This window comes from Macaca nemestrina, chromosome 14 (genome assembly GCF_043159975.1).
Source record: "Macaca nemestrina isolate mMacNem1 chromosome 14, mMacNem.hap1, whole genome shotgun sequence".
Lineage (NCBI taxonomy): Eukaryota > Metazoa > Chordata > Mammalia > Primates > Cercopithecidae > Macaca > Macaca nemestrina.
Genome location: NC_092138.1, coordinates 61,710,699 through 61,727,520, shown reverse-complemented (window position 1 = coordinate 61,727,520; position 16,822 = coordinate 61,710,699). Strand labels below are relative to the sequence as shown.

The following is a 16,822-nucleotide window of genomic DNA, read 5'->3' as shown; positions in this document are numbered from 1 at the left end:
TTCTTGCTGCCAGCGGAATGTGAAAGAGTATTGTAGGCAGCCATCTTTGACTATTTCCTGATCTTAAGGGGAAAGTTTTCAATATTTCACCATTAAATATAATGTTTGTATGTACAATTTTTTTTTTTTTTTTTTTTTTGAGTCAAGAGTCTCTATCTGTTGCCTGGGCTGGAGGGCATAGCTCACTGTAACCCTGAACTCGTGACTTCATGAATCCTCTCACCTTGGCCTCCCAAAGTGCTGGGAATACAGGTGTGAGCTACCATATCTGGTTGTAAATTTTACTTTCATATGAACTTCAGGATCAGCTTCTCAGAAAGCTAAAATATAGCCAAATCTTGAAAGAAGCAGAAACCTGGAAGACTTACACTATCAGAAACCAAACACTGTAAAGCTGCAGCAATTAAGGCAGTATGTTATTAGACAAAGACTGACAGAGGGACCAAAAGGATAGTCTAGAAATAGATTCAGACATATATGATCACTTGATTTTATGACAAAAATGATGCTGCAGTTTGGCGGAAAAATGATGGCCTTTTCAATAAATGGTGCTTGGTATTTGAATATCCATGTGAGGAAAAAATGACTCCTGATCCCTGCTTTGTAGCATAAATAAAAATCTATTTCTAATACATTGGATTATAAGTCTAAATGTTACAAGTAGAACAGAAGAATATAACCTTGCAGTATGTGGGTTTCTTTTTTAAAACACAGGATATAAAAACACTAATTATAAATGAAAGCTTCAAATACCAGACTTCATCAAATTAAGTATTGTTGTTAATCCAAGTGTTATATTAAGAAAGTGAAAAAATCACAGACTGGGAGAAGACATTTGCAGTACATATATCTGACAAAAGTCTTGTATCCAGAATATATAAAGAACTCCTACAACCCAAAGGGAAAGAAAGGTAGACAACCCAAACTGTCTCAAATATAAACAAAAAGATATCCAAATAGTCAACAAACAAACAATAATGTGCTCAACCTTATTGCTTTTCAGGGAAATGGAAATTAAGACTTCAGTGTTAAAATGAGATACTACAATACATTAACCAGAATGGCTAAAATGAAAGACTGATAATATTAAAAGTTGATGAGGATGTGGAGCTACTGGAGCTCTCATACAACGCTGCTAGGGAGTTTAAAATGGTAGAACCAGTTTGCATAACATTATGTAATAAAACTGAATACTCTTTCCATTTGATCCAACAATTTCACTCCTAGATAGATACCCAAGAGGAACAAATGCATACACATGTGCACCAAAAAGATTTACAAGAATCTTCATAACAGCATTTGTTAATAGCTTCAAACTGGAAACACCTGAAAGTCATTTCACAGTTACAGAGATAAATAACTGTTGGCATACTATTACAACAAAATAACATACGGCGCTAAGAATAAATGAGCTAACTGCTACATATAACAACAGAATTGAAGCTTACAAGCTTAATATTGATGGATGGAAGCCAATAAATATATATTGTACAATTCTAGGAGTTCAAAAATGTACAAAATTTATCTATGATGATGGATAATGGTTACTTCTGGTGGAACTACTAATGACCTGGATGCTGGAGAGAGTGGGCTTCTTGGGTGCTGGTGTATTCTGTGTTTTGATCTCGATAGTGATTACATGGATGCACTTTGTACATCTCTTTTACTTCAATAAAACATTTAAAAAAACTCATTAGATTCTAGATAACAGGGTGATATAATTTATCTTTAATATTATCAAAGGAAAGGTCAAATCTAAACTGAAGATTCATAATGGAAATATTACCTGCCTCCAGTCTTACCTTTAAATAAAATATATGAAATGCCTTTGAATGTGAGGCAATAAATTACATTAAAATATATAGTCACGTTGCAATTAAAAATCTGAAGATTAACCATCTATGCACAATATAAATCAGGGTAGAATGATTATTTGAAGAAAAACAATCTAGACATAATGAACCTTGAGATAGTAAAATGTCAGAAATGGTTACAGGCCTAGATTTAGATATCTGCGAAATATATGGAATGAGAGTCTTTATTCCAAATTGAGAACAGAACTGCTTAGTAACTGCTTAGTTTCTATTATAGTTTTAAATATAAGGGATTTTATTATCTTATTTTATTTTTTGAGATGGAGTCATGCTCTGTTGCCCAGGCTGGAGTGCAGTGGCTTAATCTTGGCTCACTGCAACCTCCGCCTCCCAGGTTCAAGTGATTCTTTTGCCTCAGCCTCCCAAGTAGCTGGGATTACAGGCACCCACCACCATGCCCAGCTAATTTTTTTTTTTTTTTGTATTTTTAGTAGAGATGGGGTTTCACCATGTTGGCCAGGCTGGATTTGAACTCCTGACCTCAAGTGATCCACTCGCCTCAGCCTCTCAAAGTGCTGCATAAGGTATTCTTATAGTTTGCTAAATCATACTTGAAAGATGGATTAAACATATGCATGTTTAAACTAATTCTTGGGTAGTAATCTGGCAAAATATATCCCCTGTATGTATTGAGTGGGAAAATGCAAGGAATGCCTAAATGTTTTTCCAGAAACAGTAGGCCGTGTGTTGTGTCTTCACAGCCCTGTGGTGAGTGAGTGATTTCTAAGTGTAGGTCTCTGGCAATCTCACCAACAGACAGTTAGTGATTACCCATCGATGCTGGTAAAATTAAAAAATAAATGGTATCAGATATTTTACTAACAGAATCCACTAAAGTGTTAGGTTAAAAATACTGCAGAGACAAAGAATTTTGATTCCTTGCAAATGTAAATACCAATAGTTTTTAATATAAGTCTGTGAAGATGTTTTGTAGCAGATGAAAATAGTCTTTTGGTATTTTGTAATTATAAGAAGCTATAACGCTCGTCTATTCACCTCTGAAGGGACCGAAAGATAGAAAGAGAGATTGAGAGACTCGGTAAAGTGTGTGTGTCACCGCTTTTCTCTGTCTAGGTGAAAAATGCAAAGGCAATTTCTACTTTTCTTGGAAAGCCTTTAAAAACAGGAAAGAAAGATGAGAGAGACAATCTCATTTTTTAAGACCACAAAGACTACTGAAGACCATTTTATTTAAACAATTGTCTTAGCATCCCTTTTGCTATGACTGATTTCCAAGCTCCCACTTTCCCCCTTCCGCACTGCCAACCTTCCTGACAAGTCACCATAAGCTCCCACGTAGAATCTTGGAAGAGTCTTTTAAAGATTCTACTTATTTCTGCTTTACCCCTCACCAACTCTTTCTTCACTCCAGACCCAAAGTGATTATTTTATTGCAAAAGATCATCGTGGAATTCCCTTGCTTAATACTCTTGAGCGAAGTCTCATTGCAAATGCACAGGTCTGTGTGATGCGGTCCCTGCCAACTTCCCGAGTGTCATCTCACAGTGCTCTCCCTTCCTTATGCAGTTCCAGCCACAGCAAACTTCTTCCAGTTTCTGATAAGCAACCTGCTATTTCTTGTCCCAGGGAATGTGCTGAGTCCTGGGGCCATCTACCTCCCCCACGTTTTCTTCTCATACAGTCTAAATCAGGTATCTCCAAACCCTTTACTTTTCCATTATAACACATAATCTCTGCATTCCTGTGTTTATTCATTTCAAATATATCTATCCCTGTACACTATAAACTTCATGAGGCATAGGAATATAATTATTTTGGTTTTCATTATATTTCTACTATCTAAGACAGTGACTGGCATATGGCAAGTGTTCAACAGATGTTAGTTACATAAACTAATAAATTTGATACAAAAATGAAGCAGAAAGTAAAATTACTGGTTGTATTTTGTTATCTGTTCATTTAGGGTTTTAATTCAAATTTATTTGTAATAAAAAGTTTCATTCTGTTTCTTCTCCATTTAAGTCCTATGGTTTAGAATTCTGAAGGTAGAAGAAAGGTATGTATCATTAAGTTTAAATTTTTCATTTTATTGATAAGAAAAATGAGACTCAGAAGAGGCCAGAAGATACTGACTAGTTTGGGCCTATCCCCCCTGCCAATTAGCTTGTGAAATTTAGTCAATGCTTTTTATCCATGAGAATCTACTTGAATTCTTGTGAGAGACAAGGATAATTACAGAAGAAGTTTTTTGTATTTTAGTATTACATTTATTCTGTTAAATACGATGTATATAGCGTACAAATTAACCTTTGTTTATTCAGACATATAGCAAAGCATTGTGCCTTAAAAACACTGTTTTACAGCAGACAAAATATTTAGAAGGTAAACACTTCTCACAATCATACAGGTTTAGGCTTTTAGACAAGCTCTGTTTTCATTAATTCAAGCTGAACATCACCAATTAAATCAGACAGTTTCTTTCCAGGTGCTTTCCAATTTGTCTTTGATTGATGTTTTAATTATACCTTTAAAAAATTTCCTAATACTTAGGTAGTGTTAGTCCATTTCCTTTTAAATGTGCCATTTTTGTTGTAGAGTTTTAGAGCCACAACGCAAAGAATAGGATTGTCTTCCCAAACTTTGGAATGCTGACATTAGGGTATCTGGACCAGAAGTTGGCCAGAGCTCAGGGTCCTCCTTCTTCCAGATGAAAAACAGCACCGAACCCCAGCATCCTCCAGAACCTGATGCTTTCTTCCCTGTTGGATCCTATAGCATCCCGTGCCCTCTCTACACCTGTGCACATGCTACTCCATCTGCTTGCAACATCATTTTTGTCCACTCCATTTTGCAAAGCTAAATCTTACTCATGTTTTGAGTCAGAGGATAGCTATCACATTGCCCTGATGATGGTGTGGCTCCTCAGGGACACTCCACAAATACATTCTCAGAGCTCTCATACTTCACCATCATAGTTGTTATCAAAGTGCACTGCAATAAATCAGCCACTTCTCTGTGTGCCACAAGAAGTCAGAGTTTTACTGAGCGCATAGTCTGAATGTTTTGCTCATTCAATACTTAACACAGTTCTCATATTGCCCAGTAAACATTTGTTGAATAAAGGAGCTGGCATTTATCATCATCATTTAAAAAGAGCATTTCTATGCCAAAATTCATTATATTTTTTATAGAAATAAATATCCTACAGATGAATATGAAATGAGAATTCTTTAAAAAAAATACTGTTAAAAAGGCAGCAATCATAACAACATTCACTAACATCTGTGAGGAGGACCTAACAACTCACAGAACTTATATTTGATACTAATATCAATTTGAAGTTGTAAGGTAAAATGTCTACTTTTAGATCAGACTAATAAAAATATAAGACCATAGTATAAGTTAGTTTTAGATTTACGTAAATATGATATTCTTTAACTGTTTTTCTAATTATTAATAATAGCTATAGGAAAATATGGAAAGCATTAACTCACTGGCATTTTAATAGTCACTTCTCTCCTCTCTTGGACACGATTGGTACAGGTGTGTCTTACGATCATTTCTTTTTCATATCTGTGATGTGTATTATAATGAGCAGGACCATATATTTAAGTTTTCCCCTATTGTCTTGGAATAATTATTTATAGTGTTCCCTTTTTACTCTCAAAAGTGTCCTTACTTAAATGACAAATTATGTGGTCATTCTAATTATACAATCAAAATCAGAACCAAAAGAAGAAGCTGAATTATTTACTTTGTATTTTTACTACATTTTTTTTTGTTGTTGATAACAGATGGGGGATGTGGCTTCAATTGCGGGATGGAAGAAAATGATACCTTCTCATGCCAATAACATGAACCTTCCAATGCTTTAAATGCTTTAAGAAGAGACAAGGATGGTAGAGAGGGCTGGTTGTTTACTCCGGGCTAGTGTCTGACTAGATCAGAGGTAAGTGACCATGGCCTCACACGACACACTGCTGGCATCTTGCACATCCATGAGAGTGTGAGGGAGGCTAAGAGGAAGAATAATTGATTGAGGGCATAATATACTCTGTGCCAGTCATCCACCATGGACTTCGCATTCAGCACCTCATTCATTTTCCCAACAACTTTATGTTCACATCAGATTTACAGAGTAGGAAAATGAGGATTACCCAGCTGACACAAATTTCCAGTGCCAATGGCCACACACATTAGCAAACTCATATTTGAACACTTATGTTATTACCTTGGGATGTGCATGTGGAGAGAAGATGGGTGGTACTGGTGTGTAAGTTATCATGTGAAAGGTATTTGCCAATGTTTCTTTTCCCCCAAAGCTAAGTGTGTTAGGTGCAGAAACGTACTTCAAGTTTGCTTTCATTAGAATTTCGAATTCCCCCAAGAATGAACATTTTTTTTTAAGTCCCTAAAAGGTACCTGCTGACCTCTGGCTCCCTCTTCAGACTAATCTCACTCCTACACACACCTCACTCTATTCCAGCCACCCTGGAGCTCTCTTCACCCCTGGAGCCAAACATGACCTGCCTATTCCCCACGCTTGCTCATGTTGTCTCCTCCGTCAGGAAGTCTCTTCTACAGCCTCAGCTTGTGTCTCCGTTGGTCCCTTCCTGTGTTATAGCTTCCCCAGCAAGGTCTCCTTGGACTTTTCAGACCAGAGAAGTCCCTTTGTCACATTCTACTATAGCATCGTATTTCCCTTTTGGTAAGGTGCATCACCTCTGTGACTTTTTACAAACTTGACAGTGGCAATGGTGATATATGTACAAAACACCGCTGAACTGCCAGTGCCTAGCACAGACCCTGGCACTGGTATGCACTGCTCATGTCCTTGGAAGTGTTAAATATTAATATTCAGTCCTCATGTAATATTTTACCTGCTGGAATATGTTTCAAATTATTTTATCTGACTGTATCTTCATATCTAAAGTGTAACCAAATATATTTTATAAAAGCTTAAAGCATTAAACAATATGTTCATGAAAACAAACAGAAAAAAATGCCTTCGCTATATTTGTTGAACAGACCTTGAATGTATTTGAGTCTAGGAAGATTAAAAACATAAAAATAAATGCATATGCCTCTCTATTATAATGGAATTGCTTTGTTTTATTTGCAAGAATGTTCACCAAAAGCTTAATTAGTACTCTTTAGACAAAAGAAATAATGTCTGACATGATTCACCTTCTATCAGGAGTAAAATTAAAAAGAAAAATGTAAGGTGTGAAGACTTGGAAGCACTCAGAATGTATCAATTATTTATATTAACATTCATTATCTGACTAAAAGGCAGGATAAAGGCTTTGGGGGAATGGTAGGGTTCCCATAATTTCTCTCTAATTATTCTAATTTACTGTAATTAAGACACTAAAATAATCCTGAGAGAAAGCCATAATGTCTTTTAATATCAACCAGGAGAGGAAAAAGCTATTTCTGCATTTTTTAGCTTTATTTACTATAACTTTTTAATGTGACAGAAAGACTGATCTTGATGTGTAAAAGTTTTTAAAATTGTGGCTTTTAGAACTTCTAACATGAAACTCAAAATGCTAACAGTTAAGTCTGTAGAGTGTTTATAAATTCATAAAATCGATCACATCAATGCTATATATGAACTCTATCGAAGATTATGGCTTTCAGAAAAAGGGCACCTTTAATTTACATTCTCAGGATTTCAAGAGTAGAGTAAAAAATACAAAGAAAAGTCGGAATTAGACATGCTCTCTGCGGAAGTCATTTCCTGATGGTACAAAGACTTCGGAAGGCGGAATCACAACAATAGACATAAAGTATGATATTTATTATTTCATAAACCCACAAGAACAATGAAAGTAATGCCATATCACATTTTCCTCATATAATTATGAGCCAATTTCAATTGCAGCTGGGTCGTTTTAGACTGAAAGAAACATTGTTTAAAATAAAAGTCCACACCGTTATACTAAATATAGGTTAAGCTACAACTCAAGCAGCTGCCTCTGGGGCTTGGGGATCTTGGAAATAAGGGAAAGACTTCAGGGGACCCAGCCAGGGGAGGATGTTTGGCATGAAAATGTGACCAATTTCTGATATTCAAAGACCTTTCAAGAAACGGCGAATTGAGAATTTATGTTAAATTCATGAGGTATTTTTACAACTTCTACTCGTATGAACAGTGTTAATTCCTAGCAAGCAAGAGAAATGCTACATTTCTTATCTTTCCCTTCTTAGATTATTCAAAGCAACATCAGATAGAACAATGTTTACTTTTCAAATTTTGTGTCACTGTGAAACACACTCATTATATCAGAGGTTCCTAGTTCCTGGGCCACAGACTGGTATTGGTCCATGGTCTGTTAGGAGCTGCAGATCTAGGATCCCTCATGGGAGGAATCTGGGTTGTGTGCTTCTTACGAGAATCTAACTAAAGCCTGATGATCTCAAGTTGAACAGTTTCCTCCTGAAACCATCACCCACCGTCCTACTGCCCTCCACCTTGTCTGTCTGTGGAAAAAATTGTCTTCCACAAAACTGGTCCCTGGTGCCAAAAAGGCTGGGGACGGCTGCTCAGCATAAAGTATATATAACACATAGTTTCGAGAATACCACTATACATTTAACACCAAATATATACACCACCCAGTACTTTTGAAACCCTCCATAGGCTCCTTCAATCATTCTCTCCCCTTCTGAGTAACTATTGTGTAGAATTTCGTGTATTCATTTATTTGCTTTACTTTATCAGTTCACCAGAAAGGTAAGCAGCCATAGACAGTATGTTGTTTAGGTGTGATTTCTGACCTTCAGAAGAATGGAAATATAATATGTACTTTGCAATTTGCTTTTTTTCACTCAACATGATGCTTCTGAGATTCATCTATGCTGACATGTAGTTTGATTTAATTCATTTTACTGAAGCCATTATATGAGTATATAAAGTTCCATTGAATAACCTGTTAAAATTCTATTGTATACATTTCACTGAATGAATATAACACACTTTATTTGTTCATTTTACAGTTGCTGAACATTTGAGCAGTTTCTAGTATTCTAGTTTTACAACAACGCAACTATGACCACTAGGAACATTCCTGTACACATCCCTGGGGCACACGTGATGGTTTTTCCAGGGTCTGCAGCTTTCTGTAGTCAGAAGTAGAATTTCTGGGTTGCTAGGTATATGCATGTTCAACTTTACTGTGTAATGCCAAATTGTTCCCCAAATTGTTTTTTAAAAACCAATTCCCACATTAATTAGGGTTGCTTAAGTGTTCCTATTATTTCATATGCTTACCAATACTTGATAAATGATATATTTTCTTACTGTTGCAATAGACTGAACATTATCCAAAGAGAGGTAAAGTTTGCATATATTTTTGTTTAGGATAGATTAAAATTAGTGCCATATTTATTACAAGACATAGCTGTATTTTTGAACAGAGAGCTAGAACCATGCTTGAGTATAAAAGTGCTCAGCCCATGGCACCAAGATGAGTCTATAAACAAGATGGGCATTGATTAAAAAGGAGAAAAATGGGCTAAGGTATATTACCGAGACAGCAAAATCTTTCTGCTGCTTGCATCTACATTCAAAAATTGTAGACACTTGTTGGGGGGAGAACTTATGCTTTATATATCAGAAATACTTTTAATTAAATGGCATGATATCTTTAATAGAAAATGTATTTTAGCAGAATGATCTGTGGGGAAAAGAAAGAAAGACCAGATTGTTACTGTGTCTATATAGAAAGAAGTAGACATAAGAGACTCCATTTTGTTCTGTATTTGAGATGCTGTTAATCTGTGTCCCTACCCCCAACCTTGTCCTTGCAAGAGACATGTGCTATGGTGACTCAAGGTTTAAAGGATTTTGGGCTGTGCAGGGTGTGCTTTGTTAAACAAGTGCCTGAAGGCAGCTTGCTGGTTAAAAGTCATCACCATTCTCTTAATCTCAAGTACCCAGGGATACGCACACTGCCAAAGTTCGCAGGGTCCTCTGCCTAGGAAAGCTAAGTATTGTCCAAGGTTTCTCCCCATGTGATAGTCTGAAATATGGCCTCGTGGGAAGGGAAAGACCCGATCGTACCCCAGCCTGACACCCGTGAAGGGTCTGTGCTGAGGAGGACTAGTACAAGAGGAAAGAAGGCCTCTTGGCAGTTGTTGGCAGTTGAGATAGAGAAAAGCATCTGTCTCCTGCCCTTCCCTGGGCAATGGAACATCTCCGTATAAAAGCCGATTGTATGTTCTGTTTACTGAGAAAGGAGAAAACCGCCTTAGGGAGAAAGGCGAGATTGCTTGCGCAATGCTGCTCTTTATGCACTAAAAAGGTTTATGGAGATGTTTGCATACGCATATCAAGGCACAGCACTTTTCCTTAAACTTATTCATGTCACAGAGATCTTTATTCATATGTCTTACTGCTGACTTTCTCCCTACAATGATCCTATTATCCTGCCACTTCCTTTTTTTTAAGATGGTAAAGATAATTATCAATAAATACTAAGGGAACTCAGAGACCCTTGCCAGCGTGGGTCCTGGGTATGCTGAGTGCCAGTCCCCTGGGCCCACTTTTTCTTTCTCTATGCTTTGTGTCTCATTTCTTTCCTCAAGTCTCCATTCCACCTAACGAGAAACGTCCACAGGTGTGGAGGGGCAGGCCACTCCTTCAATGATCTTATATATTTGGCTATTGAGAATGAAGGACACATATTGGAAAAGGGATATTTATGAACTGCTGTCTGTAAGTTGATGTTTTAGCCTTTCTAACATGATATACCTGTATGTGTGTGTATGCATGTGTATGTGTATATTTCTGTGTGTGTATATATATATTTACATGTATATATTTTTCTTCAGCTGATGAGAGAGATATATATATATTTGTCAGATGAATGTATATATGTATATATTTCATCACATAAAGAAAAAATACCAGGAGTATTACTTTATACACAATAGATGAGGCATGTAATTAATTTGCCAAATCTGTAACAAGGAAATTGATAAATGCATAGTTTTATCAACTCCTAGCTTGGCATTCAGAATAACTTAAATATTAGCCCTAAATATTTGGTCAAGTCTTCCTACTTTGAGATACAGGGCATAATTTGCAGTTGTCTAATAAATATGAGCTTTATATCTACTTCTTTAGCTTTATATATGGAAACATCCTGTTACCGAGAATGAACAATCTATAGCACTCAAGATCTGCAACAGTTTTTGAATTATCAAGGAAATAAAAAAATATTTACACATTAGTCTGCATCAGAATTCATGTATTGTTACATTGAAAGACAAGTTACAGTGGAACAAAATTTTACATTGTTACTGCTAAGTATTATAATTGCTTTTAATTTTGGAGTTTTTGTAAATGATAATGAAAAATAAAATAATCATGAATATTTTATTCATTAAACTGTTGTATGCTCTCTTTTACACATAGCATACTTAAATATAATTATATATTTTTAAAAACTGGGTTTGTAAACTAAGATACTGGTTTTGGCTTGCTTTCTTTTCATTTAATACATAATGAGAATTTTTTTATCAAGTAGATACTGGTTTTGGCTTGCTTTCTTTTCATTTAATACATAGTGAGAATTTTCCATGTATGGAATAGCATGATATGAAACAAAACTGTCTGGATTCTATTCAAATGGGTGGAGTGATTAAAGTTAAAAAGTACTTTATTATTAGATACTTAGCTTTTAAGATACATTCTCAGGCCAGGGTTGCAGTGATGGTCTGATGGATTTTGGGGGCCCAAATCTTTAGTCACTATTTTTTAAAAGAAATTATTTTATACTCTGTTTCCTGGGTTTCCTGAGATGGTTGTAACAAATTACCACACACTGGGTGGCTTAAACCAATAAGAATTTATTCTCTTACAGTTCTGTTGTCCAGAAGTCCTAAATTAAGGTGTTGCCAAGGCCATGTTTCTTCTGAAGGCTCTAGGGGAAGATCTGCTTTTATCCTTCCAGCTTTTGGTGACTGTTGTGTTTCTTGATTTCTAGACTTCTGACAGCATCACACCAATCTCCACCTTCATAGTCACATTGTCTCCTTATCTTCTCTGAGTCTAATCTCCTTCTTCCTTTTTCTTATAAGGATTATTGTAGCTGGATTTAGGACCAGATAATCCAGGATTACTTCTTCATCTGAAGATCCTTAGTGTAATTGTATCTTTTAGGGCATAAAGGGAGTGAGAGCAAGAGAGTGAGACATGGCATTCTTATCACAAGATAAGCAATGGGGTAGGGTATTTTATCAGGCTTCAGTATGGTCTGAAAACAATCTCACCTGAGACTAACCACTTTTGGTTCTCATATTCTGCTGATTTACAGCTGTCTGATTTGGTTTCCCAGACAGTTCAGTGGCAGGAAAGGAGAGTTTTGGATGATAGACAGTAGCTTTAGTTTCTGAAAATGGATATATCATTCTACTGAGTGATAAAATTGTCTCTTTGGGTGATTTAGGTGAAAATTGGCTTGTTACTGAGTTTCTAGTCCTTTTAGATGTGTAAGAAAATGCATGTTGTATATTTGGGACACTAAAGACTCATCATATTTGGTTACTGATGATGTTCTTAGACACCTACTCCTGGATAATATTTATGTTTGTGGTAGATTTATGAAAATTCTACCCCCTTCTGGTATTCATACTTTTTTGTAATGTAACTCTGCAGCTCCTCACGTCAAGAGGTAGAGTATATTTTCTCATTCTTGGACCTGTACTTGTCTTGTGACTTATCTTGGGTAACAGAATGTGGTTGAAGTGACAGTAAGCCAGTTTCTTTTATGTTTCCATTCTTGATCTTGGAACCTAGACACTACCATAAGTCCAGGATTTTCTTCTAGAAAGATGAGCATCATAAGGAGCAGTGCTGTCTTCCCAGGCAAGGCTTTCCTAGACTGACTTTCCTACAGCCAGCCTTCCAGCTGACCACGGATGCATGCATGAGCTGGGTCCGCATAGGAGTGTCCAGTGGACCCATAGAGATATGACAGCATGATAAATTATAATGATTATTCTTTTAAGTCTCCAGATTTTAGCAATTATAAATGTTTCATAAACATTCATATGCAGGTTTTTGCGCAGGCATGTTTTCAACTCCCTTTGGTAAATACCAAGAAGTGCAATTGCCGAATCATATGGTAAGAACATATTTAATTTTGCAAGAAATCACCAAACTGTTTGCCATAATGGCTGTACCATTTTGTATTCCCAGCAGCAATGAATGAGACTTCCTGCTGCTCCACATCCTCGTCAGCATTTGGTGTTGTCTGTGTTTTGGATGTTGACCATTCTAATAGGTGGGTAGTAAGGTCTTATTGTCATTTTAATTTGCATTTCCCTGAAGACATATAGTGTGGAACATTCTTATCAGCTTATTTCCCATTTGCATATTTTCTTTGGTGACATGTCTGTTAAAGTCTTTGGCCCATTTTTAAATTGGGTTGTTTGTGTTTTTATTATTAATTTTTAAGAGTTATTTGTATATAACAGTCACTTATCTGATGTGTCTTTTGTAAATATTTTCTCCCAGGCTTGTCTTCTCATTCTCTTGATGAACACTTACCCTGGGGATGCAAGTTTAAGAATGCTATCAATTAAAGATATAAAATATTAATGGTACAGCATATTCTTTTCCTTTGCTAAACATATTTTAATAAGAGTATAATATCCAACTGGAGTACATATTGACAGAACTATATATGAGAGTACTTTTTACAGAGATAAAATTGTCTTGTATAAAAAATCCCCTCTGGGACTAACACTCTTGACCACTGTTGGGTGTAAAATTCTCAAAATATCAAGCTGTATTTTGGAAAGTCTTGCAGTAGGAAAAACACATCATTGCAACTGATGCCTCCTTTGAGAGAAGTTTAGTATATCCTTTTAAATTCAGGGGTTCTCACACAGTAGATTGCAATCTATTTAAATATTGAATTTTACTTTTAGATTTGTAAGTGCCTTTCTGTAGCTATACCTCATGTTCATCTCTACATCTTAGGCTGGATCCCCAGGTCTGGGAGGCAGGGGTATAATATCATGTAGTGCCCTTTCCCAATTCACTGAACATGTGCTCAGTGACTCTGCTTCCCCTCACTGCTTAAATCCCACACATTCAGGAAAATGAAAAGTTGTTTCTTCCCAGCACAGCAAAAGCCCATTCATCTTTAAAGGCTTATCACTAATGTTATCTCCTTCCAAGATTTTCTAAGAGCCCTTCCTAACCTCACAAGTCATGCCCATCTCTTCCCAGTGCTTGCATTGGAATGGATCCTCCCTTTTCCTGGGTCCATATTGCAGATTTTCAGTTTCTCTATTTTAGCACCTGACTCAACCTGCTCTACACTCTGGGTCTGTGTGAGGGAAGTTGCATTTTGAAAGGAGGACAGCATGGCTATCATTTAAAAAAATGCTGCGGCCCTTGGACAGAGCAAAAAAACTCAGAGTTATCTCAGAGCTGTCACTCCCCTCAGATGTCTAGTCCTCAGCTTTGCAGGTGCAAGAGATCCATGATGTCAGAATCCCATGAGGGCTTGTTTCTGATAGGTGACTTTGCAGTAACCCAACTGTCATAAAACCACTATATTAATTCATTATTTCTCAATGAAAACTGAGAAAGTCACCTAGAAAGCAGAAAGTCATCTAGATCACAATGTTCTGAGCAATCTTAAGGGCACACTCCTCCCTGAATTAAAGTTCCAAAGACAGTGAGACTACCATCAGCTAACTACTGGCAATGAGTCAAAAACCTTGTTAACAAGTGACACCAGTTGATAATAAATGAATGACCCTTCCTCCACTCTGGGACTGCATCTGACTCAGGGCCACATTCTTTCACTTGTTGGGAGTAGTTTATTTTCTCTAGGGCAGTACTGGGGAGGGGATATTACTAAATTCTACCTCAGTTGATCTTATTTTCTCATGGCTCCATACTAAATGAGTGCTTTCTGTTAATTTCTTTATTCTTTAGATAGTTTTTCTTTTGCTAAGTGATAGGGTTAGGCTTTGTGTCCCCATTCAAATCTCATCTTGAATTGTAATCCCCAGGTGTTTAGGGAGAGACCTGGTGGGAAGTGACTGGCTTATGGGGGCATTTTCCCCCATGCTGTTCTCGTGATAGTGAGTGAACTCTCATGAGATCTGATTGTTTTATAAATGGTTGTTTTTCCTGCGCTGACATATGCAGTCTTGGCTGCTGCCATGTCAAACATGCCTGCTTCACCTTCTGCCATGTTTGTAAGTTTCCTGAGGCCTCCCCAGGCATATGGAACTGTGAGTCAAAACTTTTTCCTTTATACATTGCCCAGTCTTGGGTATTTCTTTATAGCAGGGTGAAAATGGACTATTACACTAATTTAAAAACATTATATTAAACTATAGGAAGAAGAGGAAAAATGGATTTTAAGTGTTCCTTTGTTAATTCTGAGAGTATCTCACCCTAAACCCTTTGCAAAAATCACACACATAGATTTTCCACTAATCGCATTATAAATTCCATAGGAAAGATTGCATTTTAAGCATCATCTTTGCATTGACACATACATTTAGCAAAATGACTTACATACGATAGGAACCCAAAATTTAACTTAAGAACTTTTTATTTGACCTATCTCTGAGCGAAAATAACGGATTGCTAAATGAAAACCAAACAAATTAGAAGTCATCATATCCAGAATTCTGTCATTTCCAAAAATATAATAATTGTATTTCTGCTTTTGGTTATTGTCTATTTGGATAACTATTTTGCAAAATTAAATGAAAAATATAGGTATAATTGTATACTCTTGGTTTTGCTTTTTTCCATTCAATTATGTCAAAATGTTTTTAAACTGTGATAAATTTTTATAATTGTAATGGTTGCATAATATTCCATGGGGTGGAAATGCCATAATTTACATAACTATTCTTATATTATTAGACATTAAAATTGTTTCCAGCTTTCATTAATGTAATGAACACTGCAATGGATATCTTACTATTCATAGAGTTTTATTTTTAGGTTATTACTTTGGGATATATATGAAAAAGTAAATTTCTGTGCAATCACACTACGAAAGATTTAGGAAAGTAGTTGAAAATGACTTGAGAACTGGTTTCTCACAGTGAGAAGTTGTATGTGTAGGCCCTGGCAGTGCAGGAAGAAATAGAAGCTGGTAGCAGATAGACTGTTGACAGGATCCTCCCTTAGCTTAAGAGCATAGTATAAAATGCAGTGAGGTCTGTGACCTAGCTGGTTCCTGGTTCTATGAAGATGATATATGACCACCAAACTTCAGTCTTGCTTGTGTGAAAAACTCCAAAGATAAGAAATCTGCATAGACTCACTCACTTGTATTATCAACTGATAATTAATCTTTGCACCGTTGTTTGCTGGGTTGAAAGTGAATCAAGGTGAACACGTTTTGAATGAGGCCAAGCCATTTTTTTTTTTTCCAACAGTCATGGATGTGGAGCAGGATGTGTAACAGGCCCAGCTCAGGGTGCCATTATGTGACAACGTGAGGACTGTGACAGCATTTGGAGAGGATCTTAGTGATATCTATATGCTATATTCAACCACAACTACCATTCCTACAAGGTCCCTGAGTGGAAGAGAGAGATGTACAAAGATGCAAAGAAGGGCAACACATTACTGGGGATTTGGCTCTAAACCCCATCACAGTGCTGGTAATCCAGGCTGAGGTTTCCCTGACCCAAACTTCAAAAGAAATCTTGGAGCTACTGTTCCAGTATGAACAGACTTGAAGCCCTATTTGTTACTGTTAAAGCCAGATGTGATTAAAAAATAAATCAAGGTGTGCCGGTGCATGTGGCATTTTTCTCTATCTCTCTCCCTTTGAAAAATAAAACATTAACCATACTAATCTTCAGAGTTACACAGCATCTCTCTCTCTCTATATATATACATATGTACATATATCTATATCTATATCTCCATGGGTGTGGTATATTTCTGCAAAGCAACTTCAGCAAATAAATCTGCCTATTTGGAA

The 16,822-nt window shown here is 36.4% G+C and overlaps 1 long non-coding RNA gene across 3 annotated transcripts in view; it reads right to left on the bottom strand.

Annotated features, from left to right (window-relative positions):
• LOC105485634 (uncharacterized) overlaps positions 1-16,822 on the bottom strand; it is a 376,161-nt gene that overhangs the window by 115,027 nt on the left and 244,312 nt on the right. For 2 of the 3 annotated variants that reach the window (XR_011612668.1, XR_011612669.1), the window contains one exon: positions 11,859-13,396. The exons of the other annotated variant lie outside the window; for it this stretch is intronic. This is a non-coding gene — a long non-coding RNA (uncharacterized lncRNA). Of the gene's footprint in view, positions 1-11,858; positions 13,397-16,822 lie in introns of those variants that run through there. 3 annotated transcript variants of the gene reach the window in all.